The following is a 23,029-nucleotide window of genomic DNA, read 5'->3' as shown; positions in this document are numbered from 1 at the left end:
GGTCTCTATGGTGCAGGGGAGTGCTTCAGGCTTAACCTTGTGTTCTAGGATTCTCTCAGTGATGTCTTGTTATTTTTAATAGTTATGCTTCTCGTGAAGGGAAGCAAAGTCTGGAACAACCTATGTTGCCATCTCTGTATCATCAGTCCTCAGTATTTTCACTAGTACCAGGTTGCTTTAATTATTAGGTTTTAAAAGATGTGTTGTAATATGGTAGGCAAGATGCCCTCTTATTTGGTTTTTCATAACCCTTTGGCTATTCTTTCCCATTCTTTCAGATAAAATATCAAATCAGTTTTCCAAGTATCTTACCTCCCTCTACAAAACTCTTATTGGAATTTTGATTGGTGTCATATTACCTGTCTATATTAAATTGAGGGATAAGTGCTCTCTCTAGAAGATTGGCTACTCATCTAGGAACATAATATAAATCTCTTCATTTATTTGTCCTATAATGTTCATCACTGATATCATCATTTACGTGTTAGGCTTTTCTTGATAAATTAATTTCTGGGGATTTAACTTTTTGTTCCAAGGATATTTCAGTTTAAAAACTGAGCACTTTTTTTTTTAAGTCACAGTACTGTGTATTGGAAAGTTGTATTGAAATGATGACTTAATCTTTCAGGCCAGACAAGAAGTGACATAGTGAATCATTAAGAACATAAATGCTTGTTTCCAAGTTGCCTGGGTTTAAATCTCTGTTTTGCCATTTAAAAAGTTCTTTAAACTTTTAGAGAGACTTTATTGAAGTATAATTTACACACAGTAAAATGCACCCATTTAAGTACCAAATGTACACAGTCAGGTAACCATCACCCAAATTAAGATATAGAATATTTCCATACCCTAAAAAGATTTGTCATACTTTTGGCCCCAGGCAACCACTGACCCTTTTTATTAATTTTTCTTATTCTATTAGTTCATACAAATGGACTGATACAATATGTACTCTCCTGTGCCTGATTTTTTTTTGGTGAGGGGGTTGTTGTTCAGTATTTAATGAATTTTTGATATGATTGGGTTTGAATCTCCCATTTTGATTTTATTTTCTACTTGTCCCATTTGCTTTTTGTTCTTTTTCTCCTCTTTTTTTGCCTTACTTTGGATGAATTTAGTACTCCATTTTATCTTTTATTTTGGATTATTAGCTAAGCCTCTTTTTTTATATAAATTTATTTATTTTTATTTTTGGCTGTGTTGTGTCTTCGTTGCTGTGTGCAGGCTTTTCTCTAGTTGCGGTGAGCAGGTGCCACTCTGTTGCGGTGCGCAGGCTTCTCATTGCAGGGCTTCTCTTGTTGCGGAACACGGGCTCTAGGCGTGTGGGCCTCAGTAGTTGTGGCACGTGGGCTCAGTAGTTGTGGCTCACGGGCTCCAGAGCACAGCCTCAGTAGTTGTGGTGCATGGGCTTAGTAGTTGTGGCTCATGGGCTCTAGAGTGCAGGCTCAGTAGTTGTGGCTCACAGGCTTAGTTGCTCCGCGGCACGTGGGATCTCCCCGGACCAGGGCTCGAACCTGTGTCCCCTGCATTGGCAGGTGGATTCCCAACCGCTGCGCCACCAGGGGTGCCCCAGCTAAGCCTCTTTTTAAAGTGCTTGCTTTAGTAATTGCAACATGCATCTTAATCACAGTCTATTATTTAAAAGTATTATGTTACTTCATATATAATGTAATAACGGTACAACAGAATTCTTCTATTTCTCATCCCATCCTTCATGCTACTGTTGTTCTATAATTCACTACTGATGTATGTTATATAGCCCATAGTACATTGCTACACTTTTTGTTTTAAAAATTCAACTATCTTTTCAAAAAATTTTTTAAATGAGAAAACAAAATTATTTTACATTTACTCACATACTTGCCTTTTCTGACCCTCTTCTTTTTTTGTTGTTTTTTGTTTTTTTTTGGTCCATGTTTCTTTCTGATATCATTTTCCTTCTATATAAAGATCTTTCTTTAACATTTCTTACAGTGCCGGTTCGTTAGTGAAAAATTCTCTCAGCTTCTGTTTGTCTGAAAATGTCTTTATTTTGTTTTCATTTTTTATGACTTTTTCCTGAATATAAAATTCGGATTCAACAGTTTTTATTTTATTTTATTTTACTTTCAACACTTGAAAGATGTCATTCTGTTTTATTATGACTTGCTCTGTTTCTGATAAGAAGTTAGCAGTCATTCTTATCTTTGTTTTACTGTATATAACTTTTTTTCTCTGGGGGCTTTAAAAATGTTTTCTTTTTACTGATCTTCAACAATTTGATTATGATGTGCTTCTGTGTAGTTTTCTTTGTTTTTCTTCCCATTTGAGGTTCATTGGAAATTCTTGGATCTGTGAGTTTATATTTTCATCAAATTCGGAAAACTTTGGCAGTTATTTTTCAAATATAGATGCTTTTTTCATGTCTGTTAATTTTTGAAAGGATGCTGAACATTGTGACCATTACCTTATTGAACATGTGGATTTTGTTTTCTTTCTTTAAAGAGTGCTGGACTTTCTTCTGTAAAGTGGTTAAGTCGCTTGCAGTACAGCTTGACCCTTTTGACACTTAATTTTAAGCTTTGTTAAGTACTAGCTTATCTTTTACTAAGATACTAAACTTTATTAAGATTACTAAGTTGGGATCCTTCTGGAGTTTCTACTGAATATTCTCAGTGTTCAGCTAGGTCTTTCCATTCTGGCTAGTCAGAACTCAAATGTCCCCAACTCTGTATGAGCTCTGGGGATTATTCAGCATACAAATTACCTGGTCTTTGTTCTTTATCCAGTCTTGTGGAGTTTCACCATATGTATACCCAGTTTAGCCTTCAGCCAAAGACTTGGTGGGACCCCCCCCCCATAAGGTTTCTTGACTGCATTGTCTCCCTCTGGTACTAAGCCCCTCACATTTTAACCACCCTATTCTCTCTAAACTCTGATCTATTTCATCAATTCAGTGAGACCACCGTGTTCTACTTTGGTCTCCCCATCCCATGCTGCAATCTAGAAAGTCTTTTGGCAGAAAGGTCTTCCCTTGTTTGTTTCTTTTATCTCTAGAATCACAGTCCCATACTGCCTGATATCTCATGTAAAGAAAGCAATTTCTTGTACCTTTCTAGTTTACCATGAGAGGGCAAGTCCAGTGACAGTTTTTGACAAATAGACTGCCAGTTATTCCTACAGCCAAAATGGGTTTATTCAGAATCAGCAAAGAATTGCAGTTTGGGGTCTGCAACCATGGCAAACCACATGCAAGTCCTTCCACAGCAAGGAGAGGACTCTTAAAGAAGGGAAAGGGAAATTCGAGGGCTATAGTAAACAGAGTCCATTGGAGAAATTGACAGTTTGAAGTATAGTGGCTTTTCATTGGCTGAGGTTGTGACAGTCTCCTCTAATTGGATGAGCTCTTGCCAGGCAAGAAGAGGAAGTCTTTCTTTTTCCTGTTAGGCTCTACTCTTGTCATAGGTGTTAGAGCTCCCCTTTCTGGTCTCCCAACTCTATCTTAATTGAGGTTTCTGTTTATTAATTTTTACACTTCCCCCTTTTGATCAAGAGCTTTCTCTGAGAGCATTGCTGATCAAGAGTCCAGTTTTCTGGTTTCCGCAGCTTTTTGTCTCTCAATGCCCGGAAGGACCTTGGGTGTAGTTTCCCATGTCAGAGGGAAAGTACACGGATTGAAAACCTATTGAGGTCACATTCTAGTAACAAGGAAGGATAGGAGGGAGAACTCTCGGGCACTTTTTGTGTAAAATCCATGTGTTATCAAGATTGTAGACCTAGGAGATCTTCTGAAGTGTTATGTCATCATTAAAGGTCTGGCAGGCAAGCTTCCAACAGGACTGGTCCAGGTTATCTTGAGAAAGCTATCTCATCAGGTGTTGTCTGCTTCAATTCTAGAAAATTTTTACTTTCAGGCCCCCAGATGATGTGCAGGTCCAGTCAGGGTTTGGTGCTTTCTTTTAGTGTATCACGTGAATCCACAAGTCTATTCCCTGGAGTTCAGTGGCACGGGGGTTGGTTAGCAGTACCAGGTAGGGGATCTTTCCAGCAAGGTTGGAGAAAGTCTTTCTGGAGGTCTTTTCCAATTAGATAAAATCTCCAGGGTGTAAGGTGTGATGCTGAACGTCTTTGTCTCCCAAGAGCACACTGTAAAAAAGATTGCTCTAACAAAACATGGTTATTTTTAATAGAAGCAATTAGGCCTTTGCAATATTGCAGTATCTCTCTTATCAGTGAGTCAGAAGGGGCAGGAGCCAAGTTCATTGGGTATTCTATGACTGTTTCAAAGTATGAGAGTTTATGAGTTCCAAAAGGGATGGATCTAAAATTTAGAAGGACCTATGGCAATGCTTTTGGCCAAGGTGTTTTTAGGGACTCTACAAATTTGCCGTTTGAGTCTTAATAATATCATTAGTGCATTTGACTAAACTAGAGGGTTAACAGTGGTACACATGGTGAAAGCGTTGTAAAACTGGCCAAACAGTGCACAGTTGTCAAAGTACTGACTAGTAAGATGAGTTCCTTGATCACTATGAAGTTCAAGAGGAGTTACCCAGGTAGGGATAATCTTTTTCAAAGGGACTTCAGCCACAGAAGAGGCAGTAGCCTGTCTGCAAGAGATGCCTTCAGCCTAGTGTGAAAACAGGCAGACCAGGACTAAAACATATTTATATTCATGAGACAGAGGAAGTTGTATGAAATGCTTTTTCCAGACCTCAAATGGTTATTAGGCAGTTTGAAATGTCCGGGAGCAGTGCAAACAGGCTTCTCTGGGTTATATTTCAGACGCGTGGGATAAGTGAGGTAGGAACTTCTTGCAGTCTTCTTAATGTTTCTTCACCAATCTTGATTCATGAATGCTATCATTATGTCAGTAGACCAATGGTTTAATGTATGTACAGTGGTTAGGATTGGGAATTCTAGAATCACTGCTAGGACTGAGTTGTTATTTGGTCCAAACCAGAGCTTTCTCTTTTTGTCAAACCAAGAATTGTTGAACTTCCAGTCTTGTTTTTCCTTCTCTGAGGCCAATTGTGTTCGGCTTCTCTAACCAGTTTTTCTAAGTTATAATTTGGGGAAATATCTCTTTGGACCATGCCAGAGGTTTGGCTGTTGTTGGTTCCTTTAAGGACAGCATTCCTTGTGGAAATGTCAACAAGGTGATTTCTTTTAGCTTCCAGAAAGTCAACTTTAGAATCTTAATAATAGCTAAAGCAGCAGATGAAAGTATTGCATCTAGCAATTCCTGAATATAAGGGCCATTTTAAATTTTATTTCCACTACAAGTAAGGAAGCCATACTGCTTCCACAACATTCCAAAAGTATGAACTACTCTGAAAGCACATCTACTATCAGTGGCACTTTTGTCCTTGGCTGAAGTACAAGCCTGTGTAAGAGCACATAATTCAGCCTGTTACGCCAAAGTAGCCATAAGTAAAGATGCTGCTTCAACAACATTAAAAGGAGTTGTAATAGCATGTCCAGCACAATATTTGTCATTGTCACTTTTTAAATAGAAACCATCAGTGAACCATGAGAAGTCAGTGTTACCCAAAGCATTTTCCTGCAGATCATCTCAAGGAGTCGCGAGGTGATCTATCAGCGTTAAGCAGTCATGAGGGACTTCATCAGTGACAGAGGGGAGAAGAGTAGCAGGGTTACCGTCACTCTGTAAAAGAGTGATGTGAGGAGCAGTTAACAAAAAGACTTCAGAGGAGGTGAGGCAGCTGACTGAGAATTGTTGAATATGATGAGAATTCAGGTGAGCTTTTACTGCATGAGGTACAAAAATGGTTAAAGGGGATCCCATAATAGTTTTCTTGGTGGCTTTCACCAAACGGGCAGTGGCAGTAATGAATTTTTCTCCTGTTTTGGGAGAAAGAAATTCTGGCATGATACTTCCCTAAGAAGTCTTAGCTAAAAATGGATAGGGGTGGAGGAACTAAGGAGAAAAGAGTATGTATTTCTCAAAGGGTCTAAACAAAAGGGTATAGGTTCAAAGACAGGAACCTCTTGTGGTTCAGTAGAGATCCCTGATATTTGAACTGTTCAGTACTCCGAGGCAGGGGCTGCTTTATAGTAGCAGAGTTGAGCACCGGGTGTGTTGGCTTTGGTGTCAGTTAGGACTGGAGGAGATTCAGCCCCAATCTGGAGAAACATTTCCCTACGATGGTTAAGAGGGAGGATTGGGAAGGTCCCCTGGAGTTCCTCAGAGCCACTTCCTTGAGGACTGGGAGAGCAATGGAAAAACTGGTTAGAGGCCTCAAGGTGCCGGAAGTGCTCGAATTTATAACAATCTCTTTTCCAGTGTCCCGGCTGTTTTGCAAAGATAGCAGAAACTTAGGAGGGTTTTGATTTCATTTAGGGACCTTCATTTGCTGGAGTTGAAGATTAAGAATTTTGTTGGTCTTCCTTTTAGGTGACTGCTCTAGAGTGCGAGAGAGCTGGTTTACCAGATTACCTAAATCTGAAGTGGACATAGTTTCCCATTCCATCCTGGTCCTTTTTACCAGAAGGGAAAGGCCCCGGTTCAGCCTATTGATAAACATAAAATTAGAGGCTCCCCAGGTGGGATCAACATTTGAAGGAAGACCTGAATTTTCCTTAACAATCTGGAGTTAATTATAATAGTCATGACCAGATTCATCAGATTTGCGTGCCAGCTTGAATTTTGTCCCAGTCAACAGGCTTTGGAAAAGTCCTAGGAATTGCTTGATGAAGTTGTCTAGCAGTTGCCTGAGCCTGATCACATAACTTAGCGGGCTGGTCTCTAGCTTTAATTCTAGAGACCTTTCAGGATTTTCCCAATTAGCAGCTTTCATCCAATGCTGGGCCTAGCCTTCACCAGCAAGCATATGAGCTAGCAGATATGAATCAGAGAAACCAGGTTGATAAGTTTTGTTTTGTGTATCCCTTAACTACTTATTGTGGATATAGATGATTTGACTACTTTTGTCTTTTAATTTTCCTACTAGCTTTATAAGTGGTTGATCTGCTCTCTTTATCGTATATTTGCCTTTACCAATGAGGTTTTTCCCTCTCATAATTTTCATATTTCTAATTGCGGCCTTTTCTTTTCTGCCTTTAACATTTCTTTTAAAGCCTGTTTTGTGCCACTGAACACTTTTAGCTTTTACTTGTCGGTAAGACTCTTGATCTCCCCTTCAACTATGAATGATAGTCTTGCTGGGTATTCTTGGTTTTTTCCTTTCATCATTTTAAACATATCATGCCACTCCCTTCTGGCCTGCAGAGTTTGTGCTGAAAAGTCAGCTCATAGTCTTACGGGAATTCCCTTGTATATAACTAGTTGTTTTTCCTTTGCTGTTTTTAATATTCTCTCTTTATCTTCAATTTTTGTCATTTTAATTACAATGTGCCTTGGTATGTTCCTCTTTGCATTAATCCTGTATGGGACTCTCTGTGCTTCCTTTCCCAGGTTAGGGGACTTTTCAGCTATTATGTCTTCAAATATGTTCTCTGCCCCTTTCTCTCTTTATTTTTCTGGGGCCACCAGCACATGTGATGTTGTCCCAGAGGTCTCTTAAACTGTCCTTATTTTTAAAAAGTCTTTTTTCTTTTTTGCTTGGGTGATATCCCCTCCTCTGTCTTCTAGTTCACTGATCTGTTCCTCTGTATCATACAATCTACTGTTGATGCCCTCCAGTGTATTTTTTATTTCAGTTATTGTATTCTTCAGCTCTGTTTGGTTCTTCTTTATATTTTCTAACTCTTTGTCAAAATCCTCATTGTGTTCATCTATTCTTCTTCTAAGTTCTTTGAGCATCTTTATGATTATTGCCTTGAACTCTTTATTGGGTAGATTGCTTACCTCCAGTTCACTTAGTTCTTCTGGTGTTTTATCTTGTTCTTTCATTTGGAACATATTCCTTTGTCACCTCATTTTGCCTAATTTCCTATTTTTATTTCTATGTATTTGGTATGTTGGTTGTGTTTCCTGATCTTGGCAAAGTGGCCTTATGTAGGAGACATCCTATGGGACCCAGCAGCACATTCCCCTTTGTTCAGCAGAGCTACCTGCTCTAGGGGGCCCTCTGTGTGGGTTTTGTGGGCCCTTCTGTTGTGGCGAGCTGACTACTGCTAGCCTACTTGTAGGCATGGCTGGCCCCTGGCCTGGTTGGTTGATAGGCTCTGCCTAATGTGGAGGCTGCTGGCTGCTGGTGGGCAGGGTGAGGTCCTGGCATAACTGGCTACACAGGGCCTGGGATTTGTGGTCCTGGTGCTGGCCCATTGGTGGGCAGGACTGGTTCACAGGGCACCTTGCTGCAGAGCTTCAGAGGTTCTGGGGCTAGTGCTGGACCACTGGTGGGCAGAGCTGGGTCCCAGGGGAGGGGGTGGCAGGTTGCAGGGGCAGGAGTCTCGGAGCTAGTGTCAGCCTGCTGGTGAGTGGTCTGGGTCTTGACCAGTGCTGGGTGTGGCTGGGCCCAAGGGATCCCAGAGCTGGTACCCACCCACTGGTGAGTGAGGCTGGGTCCTGGGGCTAGTGCCAGCCCACTGATGGATTGGGCCAGTCCCGACAGCTGGCTGCAAGGTCCTGGGGGCCTGGGGCTAGTGCTGGCCCACTGGTGGGTATAGCAGGGTCCTGGGCCCTCTGGTGGCTGGGGCCAGTTCCAGGGCATCTTGGGGCTCAGGTGTCCTATGGCAACAGCCCTGCTAGTAGGTGGGACTGTGTCCCTGCACCACTATGTGCTAGGACTGGGGTGTCCCAGGACTGGTGGTTACTGGTTGGTGGGCAGGGCCGGGTCTTGGTGCTAATAAGCTAGAGGGTGAATTCCAAAATGGCACTTGCCAATAGCAGTGCCCTTGTGGTAGAATGAGCTCCCCAAAATGGTTGTTGCCAGCGTTGGTGTCCCCAGGGTGAGCCCCAGTTGCCCCCTTCCTCTCTGGTAGGCTCTCTAAGATCAGCAGGTGGGTATGACACAGGCTCCTTTCAAATTACTGCTGCTGCCTTTGGTCTCAGAACATGTGTTGTGTGTGCCCTTTAAGAGTGGAGTCTGTATTTCCCACAGCTCTTTGGGTCTCCTGAAAGTAAGCTCTGTTAATGTTTGGAAGCATCAAATTACCAATTGAAATAGGTGTTCCATTCAGTTTGGGAAATTTTAGAGCCGTGTAAGTTTGAGGATTTCAAAAGTTTCCTATAATCACCATTGATATTCTAAATTGCCTTTGGTTAGGTAGGTGTCAGGTAGGTCACCGATTCTCATAGTTTATCATTGTCTCAAATTGAATATATTATACTCAATGAGGTTACAAATTTATATACTTCTGTTGATACAACTAAAGTCTTAAGCATACAACCCTAACGATGTTTGGATTTAAAAGTCATTGGTTTCTTCAGTGTAGAATATTTTTAAAGTATTTTAATCCCATAAATGACTAATTTCTAATCTTTTAAAAAATTATTTTAATCTTATTTATTATACAAATGATAACATTTCTATGCAAGATTTGCCTATAAAACACTAATTTCTAATCTTTTGGGGTGAGATAATTTGCTTATCAGTTTAGTGGTGATTTTTTAGCATTAATTTTTGACGATTACAGTTTCTGGTCAAACATACCGATTTTGGGGTGGTGGTGGTTTGCATTCTCTTTGGAGTCTATCCTTTAGTCATTCTTCTCACTACCCCGCGTAGCATCTGATGTGTAGTCAGCATGAATTATAAGTATTTGTTAGGTACACGAAGGAGGAAAGACTGAATTTGAGAAATAAAAGCTTAATCTCAGAGCTAGAAGGTGATATATCAGTGGAACACTTTCTTCAAAGTGTCACTAATAGCTTAGGGTTTAATGTTTTTTACTTTGTAGCTATATAATTGTGGACCACTTAATTCTGTACAAAATTTGCTTAATAGTAAGCACACATTTCTCAGGGTTGTGAGAATTAAATGCACAATGAGTTTTATAAGTTGTAAGCAACAAGCAAATGTTAGTTTGTAATATGTCATTAGCATTCTAAAAAATGAGAGAGCTCTGTGAGTTGGATGATCTGTCAAGGCTTCAAGAGAAAGAGGGATTTGATACAGGTTTTGTAAGATACGGGTAAGTAGAGTGAACAGAGAAGAAGTAGAATTAGTCAACAACTAGAGGCTGGAGTGTACAGAAAGTCTTAGTGGAGTAGAATAGGGATAGGGAAGGGGTTGGGGAGAAAGGTTGGGAGGCAGATGAACTAGAAAGTAATATTCTGCAAATCAAGCCACTGAAAATAATTCTGTTTAAAAATTGAGGCCAGATAGTAGAAGACCTTTCAGACAAAGACATCACATGGAAACTATACACCAGTATCCTTTATGAATATAGATGCAAGAATCCTCAACAAAATACTAGCAAACAGAAATCAGCAACTTAAAGGATTATATACCATGAACAAGTGGGATTTATCCCAGGAATGGAAGGTTAGTTTAATATCCAAAAAATCAGTCAATGTAATATTCCATATGGATAGAATAAAGGACAAAACCACACCATCACCTCCATAGACATGGAAAAAAGCATTTGACAAAATCAAACACCACACAGAAACATACAGAAATATTATTCCTAATTCCCAAAAAGTGGAAACAATCAAAATAGACATCAAATGATGAGTTGATAAGCAAAATGTGGGTGTATCCATAGCCATACAGTGGAATATTATTCAGTCACAGAAAAGAAGGAAGTACGAATAGAGGCTGACATGGGTGAACCTTAAAAACATGCTAAATGAAAGAAGCCAGTCACAAAAGGCCACATGTCGTGTGATCCTATTTCTATGAAGTGTCAAGGATAGGCAGATCTATAGACAGAAAGTAGATTAGTAGTTTCCAGGGGCAGGAAAAAGGGGAGAATGGGGAATGACTACTAATAGATATGAAATGTTCTGGAATTAGATACTAGTAATCATTGAGATGATTGCACAATTGTCTGAATATACTAAAATTGAATTTTAAAGTTCAAAAGGTAGATTTTATGGTATATGAATTATATCTCAATAAAGCTGTTAAAAATGGATGTTTTTAAAGAAGTATATAAGGCTTAAAATTGTGGATATTAATAGCCAACATCGATTGAGCACTTACTGTATGCCAGGTACCTGCTAAGTGCTTTGCATATATCATCTCACTACATCTTTACAGTAGCTCTAGGAGATACACAGTTGAGCAAGTGTGGCTAGGAGAGGTTAAATTACCTGCCCGTAGTCACGTGCTAGTAAGTTGTGGGTCTGAGAATCATACCCAGAGCTTAATACTTCAAATGACAGTGCTAATGCTGCAAAGGGGCTGTACTCGGTACCATAGAAGGAGGGAGCCATTAAAATCAGGAATGACATATCAAAGGGGATACTTAGGAAGGATAATATCAGTGGAACATATTCTGTTCAAAGCATCGTCAAGCGTATGTAATTCTGAAAGGTCATAGACACTATTCTAGCTCAACTTTTTTTCCTTTTTTCTAAAATTTACTTTAAAATCGCACCTTTAGCCTCTTGAAATCTTATTCGATACATTATAGGGCTTCCAGTGGATGATCTCTGGCATAGAACTTACAGTTTTAAACCTAAGTTGTCTTGTCCACTCCGCAAATATTTATTGAGCACTTACTAAATATCAGGTACAATGTTAGACCTTAGAGAAATTGTGCAATTCAGTCTAACCCAGTGATAGTCTGCGAATATGTAACTAGTATAGTGTGGTGTGTATGGGAGCATGGAGAAAGAGAAGAATTTCTCTTAATACTTCCTTATTGAAGATGCCTTCTAAGACCAAGGCTAGAACTAAAATTCTTTTGCTCAACATGGTTTTCAAATGTATCTATATCTGTGCATTAAGGAGAAATATAATTTATTCAAGATGCTTAAATTCAAACGAAAAGCTATTTCATTCAAAGGTAACACCATTTAAGAAAAAGATAATTCTACATCTTAATTCCACAGTTGTTAATACTCACAACTGTGGAAAATATAGGTCTATCTTCCTTTTCTCTTTGGAGAAAATGAAATTATGGTGGTATGGTATGGGAGCCAAAGTACGAAAAGGACTTGTGGGAAAGGAACCCCAACTGTGGGGACCCCTGTGAGTAATGTATTGCTTGATATTGGCGAAGAATCATCAAACACTGGTATCATTCAATTTTCAGAATCATTTCCCATGCCTGGTAGTCCAGCACTTTCAAAAGGCTTGATACATATTTTGTTGGAATGTAAAATGGGATGTTAGGTTTCACTGTTGCCTCTCAATAGCAAATGCAGTTTTTGTTTTTTGCATTTTATTCAGCTCTGCTTTTAACAGGCATTTTAACTCCAGAGCTGTAGATTTTATACTAATTCAGTATATCCTTAAAATCTCTTCTAAAGTGAAAAGCCTAATAGAGATGGGGGAAAAAATAGCCCTATGAATCTAAATCACAACAGATGGGACTTGTTGAGGAGTTAGTGGGTGTCTGATTTCCTCGTGCCCTGAACACTTGGTAGAGTGATCTAGTGCTGGACACCAGATGTTCAGTCAGTGACTGCTAAACACATAATTCCAGTGTTCTGGTGGAAGTATTTTTATTTTAAGGGACACAAAAGTGTGCAAAAGCTAGGAAGAATATTAGGTTTTCCCATATACCCATTTTCCATAAATCATCTTTCTAATGCTCAGATTATATTACTCTCACCTACATTCAGGCCAAGTTAATTTCCATCTACAAAACTATCCAGTGGTATATGATAAGCAAAGGTAATAACTGAGCTGAAGGGTTAATAATCAATCTGATCCATCTCACGATCAACAAAGACCTCCTCACAGAATTTTATATTAGGGAGTTTAGAGCTTTAATGTAGTTCACCTTGAGTTTATTTCTTTCAGTCCTTTATTTAGAGTCTCTTAAAGAAAAATAAAGTACTCCTCGTGGCTTTGCTAAAATGAAGCTTGAAAGAATGCTGCATCACACTACCTCTAAAAAAACTAGAGGAAAGTATTTTTTCAGTAAGAAATGCCAAACATAGTCTTCAAATCATACTAAAAGCAATCAAGATTAAACATCAGATCTATATGAGAAAACTAGACATAATTTAAACCTCTCTCATGGTAGTGTGCATTTGTTCACGGTACATGTTAATATGTAATCTTTCCCACCCTCAGATTCCGTCTGTAGATAAGGGATGACTGTGCCTGACTCATCGAGTGTGAAGAGGGAGTAAGCTAGTGTATCTAAAGTATTCAGCACAGGGCCTGGCCCTTAGCAAAATGTCAATAAATAGTAGCTGTTACTGTTTTCTATTTATTGTTAAATGAAATTTGTATAACAATGTAGTCTTGGGAAAATATGGTGTAATATAGAAGGGGGCTGGGTTCAACCAAGCTTGGATCAAATCCCAGCTCTCTTTGGCATATTATTTAGTCTTTCTGATCTCTCATTTCTTCATCTATTAAGAGGGGTTATGAAGAACTGCTTACATGTTTACTTGTGGATTAATGGAGATAGTGTATTTGAAAGTTCCAGTCCTATTGCTGTCACATTGTAAGAATTCAGTGAATATTAGTTGAATCTGATTTATTCTAGTTGAATCTATTTGCAAAGGATATGTCTGTCGAAAACTAATTCCTGCTTTCCTCTAGAAATTTTACTTTCTTTTTGTTTTATGACTTTTATAAATATTTTACAAATATTTTTGTCTTCTAATAAATGTTTATTTTTGTTTCGTTTTGCTGTTCTATTTCACTTTTTTGGAAGATTGCCTGGGTGCTTGCTTGAATAAACTGATTTTTAATTATTTTTTTTTGGCTGCATTGGGTCTTCATTGTTGTGCATGGGCTTTCTCTGGTTGTGGTGAGTGGGGCTACTCTTCCTTGCGGTGCATGGGCTTCTCATTGTGGTGGCCTCTCGTTGCAGAGCATGGGCTCTAGACGCAAGGGCTTCAGTAGTTGTGGCACGTGGGCCCTAGGGCACGTGGGCTTCAGTAGTTGCAGCACACGGGCTCAGTAGCTGTGGCTCGCGGGCTCTAGAGCACAGGCTCAGTAGTGTGGCTCACGGGCTGAGTTGCTCCGCGGCATGTGGGATCTTCCAGGACCAGGGCTCGAACCCGTGTCCCCTGCATTGGCAGGTGGATTCTTAACCACTGCGCTGCCAGGGAAGTCCCCACAGTTCTGTGACTTTGCACATGTCATTTCTTCTGACAAAAATGACCACCTTCCCTTGTCCACCCGATGAGATCTTAGCTCAACGATTTTGTTCTATCTGTGCAGATAACTGAGAACTGGTCAATTTCTATAATGAGTATGATGCTTTATTCTTATTTAGATTGATGATCTCAAATTTTACCACTCTTTTACTTCCAATAATTTCTTTTATTGGCTTCTAATCTGTTCTTTGTTTTCACCACCTTTTGCTTTCCCTTAAGTTTAGTTTTTTTTCCTCTTCACTTGTTCTCTTTCCCTTTCAGGCTTTAATTATTTTAAAATTTAATTAACGTATTCTAATGCATTTAACTTTAATTAAAACCATTAAATCATATTTTAAATAGTCATGTGGATTCAATATCATTTCCCCACCAATAATTCACAAAGGTCAACAAAAAGAAGTGTGGCATAATTACTCTAATAAAGTAACATTTTTATTGCTTAATATATCTTTATTAACAGCTTTATTGAGGTATAATTGATATACAATAAATTTCACATAAAGTGTACAGTTTGGTAAGTTTTGACATATGTACCCACCTGTGAAACCATCACCACAGTTCACATAGTACATACATCCATCAGCCTCAAACGTTTTCTACTGCCCCTTTGTAATCTCGCTTGCGACTTTCGCTCTGCTCCTCCCCCCATTCCCATTCTCAGGCACTGATCTGCTTTATGCCACTGTAGGTCATTTGCATTTTCTAGAATTTTATGTAAATAGAAACATACAGTAAGTACTCTTTTGTCTGACTGTTTTTACTCAGCACAATTATTTTCAGATCCATGCACATTTTTGCATATATATCAAAAATTAATTCCTCTTTATTGCTGAGTAGTGTTCGATTTTATGGATACATCACAATTTGTTCATCTGCCTGTTGATGGACATTTAGGTTGTTTCCAGTTTGGAACTACTATACATAAAAGCTCCTGTGAACATTTTATGTGCCAGTCCTTTTGTGTGTGTGTGTGTGTGTGTGTGTGTGTGTGTGTGTGTGTGTGTGCGCACGCGCGCGCGCATGTAGGTGGATAGTTAGATAGATTGATTGATTCTTTTTTTCTCTTGGGTAAATGCCTAGCAGTGGAATGGCTGGATCTTATTAGGTTCAGAAACTACTAAATTGTTTTCCAAGGTGGGTGTATCATCTTACCAGCAATGTATTAGACTTCTAGCTCCTTCACATCCTCAGCAGCATTTGGTATGGTCAGTCTTTATAATTTTAGCCATTCTAATAGGGGTATAGTGCTATCTCACTGTTGCTTTATATAACACAGGAAATTCTTTATCTTCACAGGAAGAATATTAACAACTAAATATGTTATCTTCAACAATGCAGATATCCAATGGGGGAGCTGAGAGAGAAGGGAGAGTTGGGGAAAGAGAATAAGATGGAAGGTGGCCCCATGAAGTATTTTGCTGTTAGGAACATTCACACAGTGAGATAGCTTATGGCAGTGTGCATAGAGCAAGTTTCACCTAAAGTTTTCTGGTGGAGTCTATTGATATTTCTCTCTCTAGAGGGGTTTACATTCACTAGGAGGGAAACAAATCCTGTGGCATCTTGAGTATCTCCAAGTTTCTTCTCTAGGATGATATCATTGACAGATAATAGGGGACCAGAGGGAGAAGTATTTGACTAGACTACAAAAGCCACCTTATAATTATATTAATGGTGGCAGGTGGAGAACTTTCACAGGCAAATCTAATGATCATGTAATCACCAAACCCCTTTACAGCTTGTAGTTTTTTTACTTCTTTATTTGTCTACCCTCTCTTAATTTTGTAGGCTACTTGGGAAACCATATAGGTTCTTCCAGAGGGTGCATGTCACTTAAATATGGATTTGAATGTGGCTCCAGTAATGATTATCCTAGTAGAGGGGACCTGTTTATACATCACAAAATGTCTGGAACAGTCAGCAACAAGAAGCTTATTTGAGGTGGCTGCTTTCCATTTTACTTTAGCAAAAGGTATTTAAAAAGAAAACAAAGTTACTCAAAGATAGGATTAATTTCTCCTTATGCAGCTAAATACATAAGCAATGAATGTAAATATTTGATAAGTGAATATAAATGGCCTCTTATAAGCACAGAGTAAATAAACAACCTCAATAAAGTACAGGAAAACAGTTTGCATTTTTCTCGGTATGATGTTTTCTTTATTCAGTTAAATTAACAAACCATGATTTCATCATTAGTCAACAAGATAGTAGAGGGACCATCAAAGCAAACTACAGGAGAGTCCGGATTGATCTGTGCCAAACAAATGTTTGTAGCTAACAGCTGTATTATCACTGATTCTAATTTACACAGCCAGGGTTCTCCTTTCATTTCCTAAGTGAGATGAATGTCATCTTACATGATACAGACACCCTCTCTGCTGCTTGAGTAATGAATCAGGTCAGCTCTCCCCTCTGGGTAGCCTCACCCCTCTTTGTAGGTGGGGAGAAGTGGCCTGCTAGAGTTTTTTTGTTATTTTTTAAAAAACAACTTATAAACCTCTTTCTAAGGTTGTATGAGTCCATTAGTAAACTATCCAGCATTTGAATGAAAAATACCAGTTTGTTGTGTCAAAACCTTTGGATGTACAGGTTTTAAATTATGTGCTTTCTTCCTTTTCTTGTTTAATACTTAAATAAAACCTTGAGTGCTGAAGAATAGGAAACAGTATGCTGTAGTCTTTGCCTGCTAGCTGAGATTCTTTGATTCATTCTGCAGTAGATTTATCTCCTCAGAGCTCAGGCTGAGAATGAACCGATCCTAAGAAGCCCATCCGTTTAGTCCACCTGGTTAGTGGGACATGTAGTACCTTTGACTTGAGGATTCCAGGCTTCTTCCCATCAAAGCAGAACCCCTCCCCCAAAATCAAAATCTTGATTTTTTAAATTTATTTGAGATTAAAAAGGAGAGTCTTATGTAACAGAAGGAGGGCTAAGGGTACAGGGCAGTCGCTCTGGAATATGTGTTAGCTGTGGATGGTGTGTTTAGCCATCAGAATTCTGCTCATAGCAGAGGGTATATAACCCCAGGAGAACATCTGGAGAAGAGGAGCAGTCCTGGCTCTGCCACTCAGTGGGTGCCTGTCAGCAAGTAATTTCTTGACCTGAGTCATGCTTTTTTTTCAACTCTAAAATGGGGTAATAATTCTTACCTCACAGGATCACCATGAGGATTAAATAATGTTTGTGAGAACAAGCAGCACAAAATAGGTGCTCAATAAATGATAATGTTCGACAATTGGAAAACAGAACCAACAATGAAAGGTTAGAGACAGTATGAGAGAAACGCCCTTAAGGATTCTTTAATGCCACGGTTCTTAACCCTAGCAGCACATTAAACTACCCATGCCCACGGGCTCCACTGCAGACGAAGATGATCAGAATCTCTGGGGGCAGAGCCCAGACAAAGAAAACGATTTTAAGTGCTCCGGGAGCTCCAACGTGCAGTCATGTCAGAACCATGAAGCCATCCCCTCCATTAAAGATGTGGAAATTTCAGCCAAAGATAAGTAAGAAGAGGAAAGCTCAAAATCATTCTGCCAGTGGTGTCAAGGCAAAAGCCTTGGACATAGGCATTCCGTGTTCTAATCGCTCACCTCTGTTTCCTTGAAGACTTCATAGTCTCTGATTTCCAGAGACTTCAAGAGCAGCTGTCCTGTTCTGGCCCATTGGCTCATCAAATGTTGCTGACAGTCTGTGTGTGTGTGTGTGCGCGTGCATGTGCATGCACAGGAGTCCCTCTGCTGACGGTCAGTCTGGCAGGGAAGACAGCTATTAAGCAAGAGCAGTATGAGAGTTATGTGGGATCAGAAAAGTGGGAAAACCAAACCCGATAGCCAGGGTGGATCTAGAAAGCTAGCTTCTCAGAGGAAGTGGCAAAGGTAGGGCTGAAAAATGAGTAAGCAAGGAGAGGAAAGACATTTCAGGCAGAGGAAACAGCTGATACAGAGACACGGTCATATTCCAGGAAGGGCAAGTGGTTTCATGTGCTGTAGTGATGAGTGTGTGGTGGTGAGGATGGTGGTGGAGGAGAGGGGCTGGAAGCATAGTCAGAGGCTGCATTGTTTTTCGCAATCTGAATTTCACAAAGTTTTGAAATTGCTATTATCCCTTAAATTAAAGGAACTGCTTAGATGCCTTGGTCCTGTGACTTTCTGGTGCAGATCTGAACAGACTGATTTGGTCTGTTATTTCTGGATATTTCAGAAAGACAAGAAATGTCCAATTATACATATTTTGGGCATTTCTACTTCTATCATAGAACCAGTAGCACAATGAAAATCAAGAAAGGAGAGGAGGAAAGAAGCACAGAGTCAATCTGTTTGGGGTTTAAGAAAGGAAAATATATTGGAAAAAGCATTCATCTTCAACCTGTTTACTGAGATCTCTACTAGAGAGTTTTCCATCTTTTAAAAAAGGTGGCATATCTCTGAGAAGGAATCCACCCCAATATGTATACTTAACTAATCAAGAAAAAGAAATATCTCTGAGAAGAAGCCCATCCTAGAAATATGGGTAATTAACTAATGAATAAAAAGAAAAATTTTACCAGACTTTAGAAACTCTGTTCAGGGAGCAACAGCCTTGAATAAAGAGGGCACGGAAAGCCTTCCATGGTCTTTTTGTCCTGTATAACAAATTATTTTCCATGCAAAGCTCCAGATTGCATTTCCTACCCTGCTGCATTGCTGTGAGCATGATTCTGGTACATTGTGGCTCTTCCGGGGATACTCCTGATATCGGTCGTGAAGACTTTTCAGAATGAGGTTGGGAGTCAGCGTTGATTTGTGCCAACATTCCTGCTGAGAATTAGCCCAGTTCCACTATGTGTGGGCGAGCCCCTGGTTCCTGCCCTTGCCTGTTTGAGGTACACAGATACAGCTGAGGGACTCTGCAGGGAGCGCCAAGTTAAGACACCCCATGATAGGAGCATTATCACTTACTCTTTCATAATGAGCTCTTTGTGGGAAACCTAAAAAGATCAGGTTTATCTACCATTCAGTGCAGCTGTGGTGCCTCTATGAAAAGCGAGGTCTGCTTAGTAAGACAAGAAGAATCCAGAAGAATTGGATTCTTCTGGACAGACTCTCAGAATGAGCAGGGGCCCTGAGTCTTTTTTAACTCTTCCAACTAACTGGGGTACTAAGGGCCAGAGTAACTGCTTGGTTTGTGTCTTCGTTCATCAGTTGGAGAAACTGAGGCCCAAGGAGGTGAAGTGGCTTCCCCAAATCAAAGGTTAGTTAGAGGCCAAGCCAGAACTTATAGTAACTAGGTCTTCTCACTCCTGTGGGCCGAACTGTCGTCCATAAACCTGGTTATGATTATAATTAGCTAGGTTGTCAGAGATAGGACAGGATGTATAATAAGAGTATATTGTGAAATCTTTTCTGATTTGAAAAAAAAGATAATGATGAACTTGGTCAAAATTTGTTCTCTGTGCTTTATTCTATTTAATCTGTGTTCACATACAAGATTTAATTTCTCAAACTGTGTATTTCTCTGTTTTATCTCACAGGTTGCCTATTTATCAGAATAGGGCTTGGTGTTACGAAGTCCACCCCTGTTGACTTGAACCACTCAGAAGACCTGTGCATCCTGGCAGCCTCATTTATCTCACCTCATGCTCCCACCTTGTAGTCGTGTATAAACATGACTGGCGTAGCACATACCTATCCCCGCGGAACTTACTACTTTTCCATCTAAGATGGGTCACTTAATCCCAGGCCTTTCTTTGATGTCTGTACTTCATTCTTTCCTGGACTTTCCTACCCCATAGATTTTAACTTTGTAAACCTTTGCATGGGATTTGTACAAGTAATATTTTAGGTTGGTTTGCACAGGACCTATCATGTTTTGTAAGAGTTGGCTCTCACATGAGCTCTTTATTTTTAAACATTACTCTTTCCTGTTAAGAGTTCCCTGCTTTGGAGTTGCATCTGTTCTTCCTATTGTCTCTTTCCCCCTTACGGTAATAAGAGTGAGGAGTGCCTCCCTTCAGGGTCACTTAACCTCGTTCCACTCACAGGGAGAATTCATGAGTAGTAACATGTTCTCCAAAGGGAGTCTGACCTGCAAACTGGGCGTGTTATGTATGGGGAGGCAGATGATGACCCCCAATCACATAATCAGTGAAGATTTTTATATCTAGCCCACTTCTGTGGGTGAGGCCCAGAGGAGCCTGACTCTGGGTTATAACAAAATGCTGCACAGCCATAATTTCACTGTTCAGATCTAATATTAAATCAGGTCCAGATTTTTCTGTACTTATTGAACACCTGTTAGGTTTACATGGGAATCCTCTTAGCTGGGAGCTCCTCGTGGATGAGGAACTGTGCCTAGCATTGCACTTGGCACATAGTAGGAGAACCAGGAATAAGTGTTGAATGAAGGGGATCGGTGAACAACTGGGGCTTTTCAGAGTATCCTGTCCTGAGGCCACTCCAGATGGAAGTGGTTCTCCTGTAGCGTAACACATCCAGTTCTTTCTTGAGGTTGGGCTGCAGCTTGACCTTCTTCCAAAGATGAAAAGGAAAATCATTATTCATCTGAGATTTGCCTTTCGGTGTTTAGCACGAATTTGGTTTCTAAGGAAAAAATGGCAAAGCATTCATGCAGGAAAAACTATTCTTTAGGTATTCTTCTCTGATGACCATAGACTGAGCAAGACTTTTGTATGGTTACTGTAGCCATGAAAATACTGATCATTGGACAACATTCCTAATGCAACAGATATCAACCCATAGAGCACTTTGATGAATGTCAGGGAGCAGAGCTAACAGAAATGCAATGCTAGTGAGTCGGCACTCTCTTTACCAACTCCACACGTTTATTCAGCATCTTCCTATGTGTAAAATCCGTGATTTCTCCTTGCTTTTGTTTGTTTTTCAAATGTCAGTCTGAAGGCAGAATATACCTTTTGTAACTGATGAACTGTGATCATTATTTGTGTCTATAAAAAGTGATATTCCTCCTCACTTTTAAATTAATTTGGAGTTTCAGGGATAAGGTTTTGGTGGTATGTGCCATGCATTAGGTGCTCAGTAAATATAGAAGGGAAGGGCGAGTGCTGGGAGGAGGTTACGGGAAGGAGAGGAAGTGATGCACACTTGGGCCCTGGAGTCAACCTGCACAGAGTCCAGCAGACTCTGCGTGTAACTGCCAGGTAACCTGGTAACATCCATTGACTTCTAACCTGAGTTTAATATTCTTTAAAATGAGATAATACCTACTACGTAGGGTTTTTGAGAGGCTTAAATGCATGAATACATGTAAATGTCTGATATAAACCAACTCAATAAATGCTAGTTTTTTAAATATAATTAATAATAATGTTCATGACGTCCAGTGATTATCTTCTTTGAGAAAGCACTTGTCTCTTTATCTTCCTGGACTTTGAAATGAGTCCCCTTCAGTTGATATGGATTCCTCAGGGCAGAGAGAGACAAGCACAGTAGAATTGCTCAGAACAGGCAGCTGCAGGCGACAGCCTCCTCAGGGACGCCCCATGGTGCTATTGCCCTGCTGCCCTCGTGTGGGTTCCCCTCTGCTAGGGTCTCAGGCTTCAGTCCTAATCTCACCTGACTGCTGTTCTCTTGCCAGGATGGAGGGCCAGATTCTCCTTTCCTTTGTGTATCCACACTTTCCTCTTGCAGGAGAGCATGTTTGCCTGAGAACGGGGCCTTTATTCGCCCATCTTCCTAGGGGGTTTACCTTGAGGTCGAAGAGAGACAAGCCGGCCCGGTGGGGAAGGGCCGTCTGGCTGTGGGCTGATGTCTGCCCATTAATCCTTAGGGCCAGACGTTGGTGTTTCTTAAACCTTTGATGAGTAACAGTGTTCTGCATCTAAGAGACTCTAGTTTTACCTCTTTCAGAGACATCACTATTTTTCCACCAAAATTAGATTTCCTCAGAATGAGAGTATATTTTCTAAAAATGTTTTGGCACGAGGTAGAGTGACAATAAAAACATGTAAAGCATTTAGCCCTGCTAATGAGCAATACTGGAGACTGGTGGCAAGTCAGAGGGCTTCGTCGGGGTTTTCCTGAGGTAATTGACACGCACAGAGAGTGGAGGGGCCCTGGGAGGAGACCTGCTTTGGAAGGTTCTGCCCCCTACAGCCACCTCCATTTCTCTGCGCCCAGCGTGGAAGAAGGGGCCCTGGCCTCTCATACCTGCGCGCGGCTAACTGGTGCAGGCGCTTACTGCGTGCCAGTCTGGGTTCTGAGGGCCGTCGACCCTAAATCACTTCATCCTCAGGACACCTAAGTTCTGAGGTGGATACTGTTTCTAGCTCCATTTACAGAGGAGGGGATGGAGGCTCAGAGAAGATAAAAAATTTCCCAAGGTCAAACAGTCGTTAAGTGATATAATCAATAATAAAAAAAAAAAAAAACCCAGGCTCCAGAGCCTTTTCTCTTAACCACTGCTCTACTACACTGCTTGAGGAGTTACCCGTCCTTCCTGAGGATCGCACGCAGGGACCAGAGGGGTCCAGCATATATTTAGCATTTCTCTTCCCCAGCTTTTTAAAATACTTTATTTTCAGTAGGATTCCAGGCATAAGTAGCAGTCTTCATCTCAACAAGGGCAAACTGCCTATAAGAGCTATAGGGTGGCCCAGCACTTTCCGTAGAGTGACCTCTGCCCTCCAGTAGGGCAGCACCCTGTCACAGGCCAGGTGCCCTGGAAGGGGTTTCTGAGATGGAGTTTGCCATGCAGGTTACTTATTAGGGATCCCAGCCAAAGGGCAGTTGACACAACGGGAAGTTGAGCTGCAGTGCAGGCCTGATGGCCTCAGCCAAGCACCTGGCTGTGGTGGAGCAGACGTGGTCTCTCAGAGCTGCCTGGTGGTACCACCGCCACCATCAGGCGTTGGATGTGGGACAC

The 23,029-nt window shown here is 40.5% G+C and overlaps 1 protein-coding gene across 1 annotated transcript in view; it reads left to right on the top strand.

Annotated features, from left to right (window-relative positions):
- Positions 1-23,029, top strand: part of ALDH1A2 (aldehyde dehydrogenase 1 family member A2) — a 104,537-nt gene that overhangs the window by 66,952 nt on the left and 14,556 nt on the right. The gene's annotated exons all lie outside the window — the stretch shown is intronic.

This window comes from Monodon monoceros, unplaced genomic scaffold (genome assembly GCF_005190385.1).
Source record: "Monodon monoceros isolate NGI ecotype Baffin Bay Population unplaced genomic scaffold, NGI_Narwhal_1 Super_Scaffold_21, whole genome shotgun sequence".
NCBI lineage: Eukaryota > Metazoa > Chordata > Mammalia > Artiodactyla > Monodontidae > Monodon > Monodon monoceros.
The sequence above is the reverse complement of the archived record's forward strand: the minus strand, read 5'-3'. Positions and strand labels throughout refer to the sequence as shown.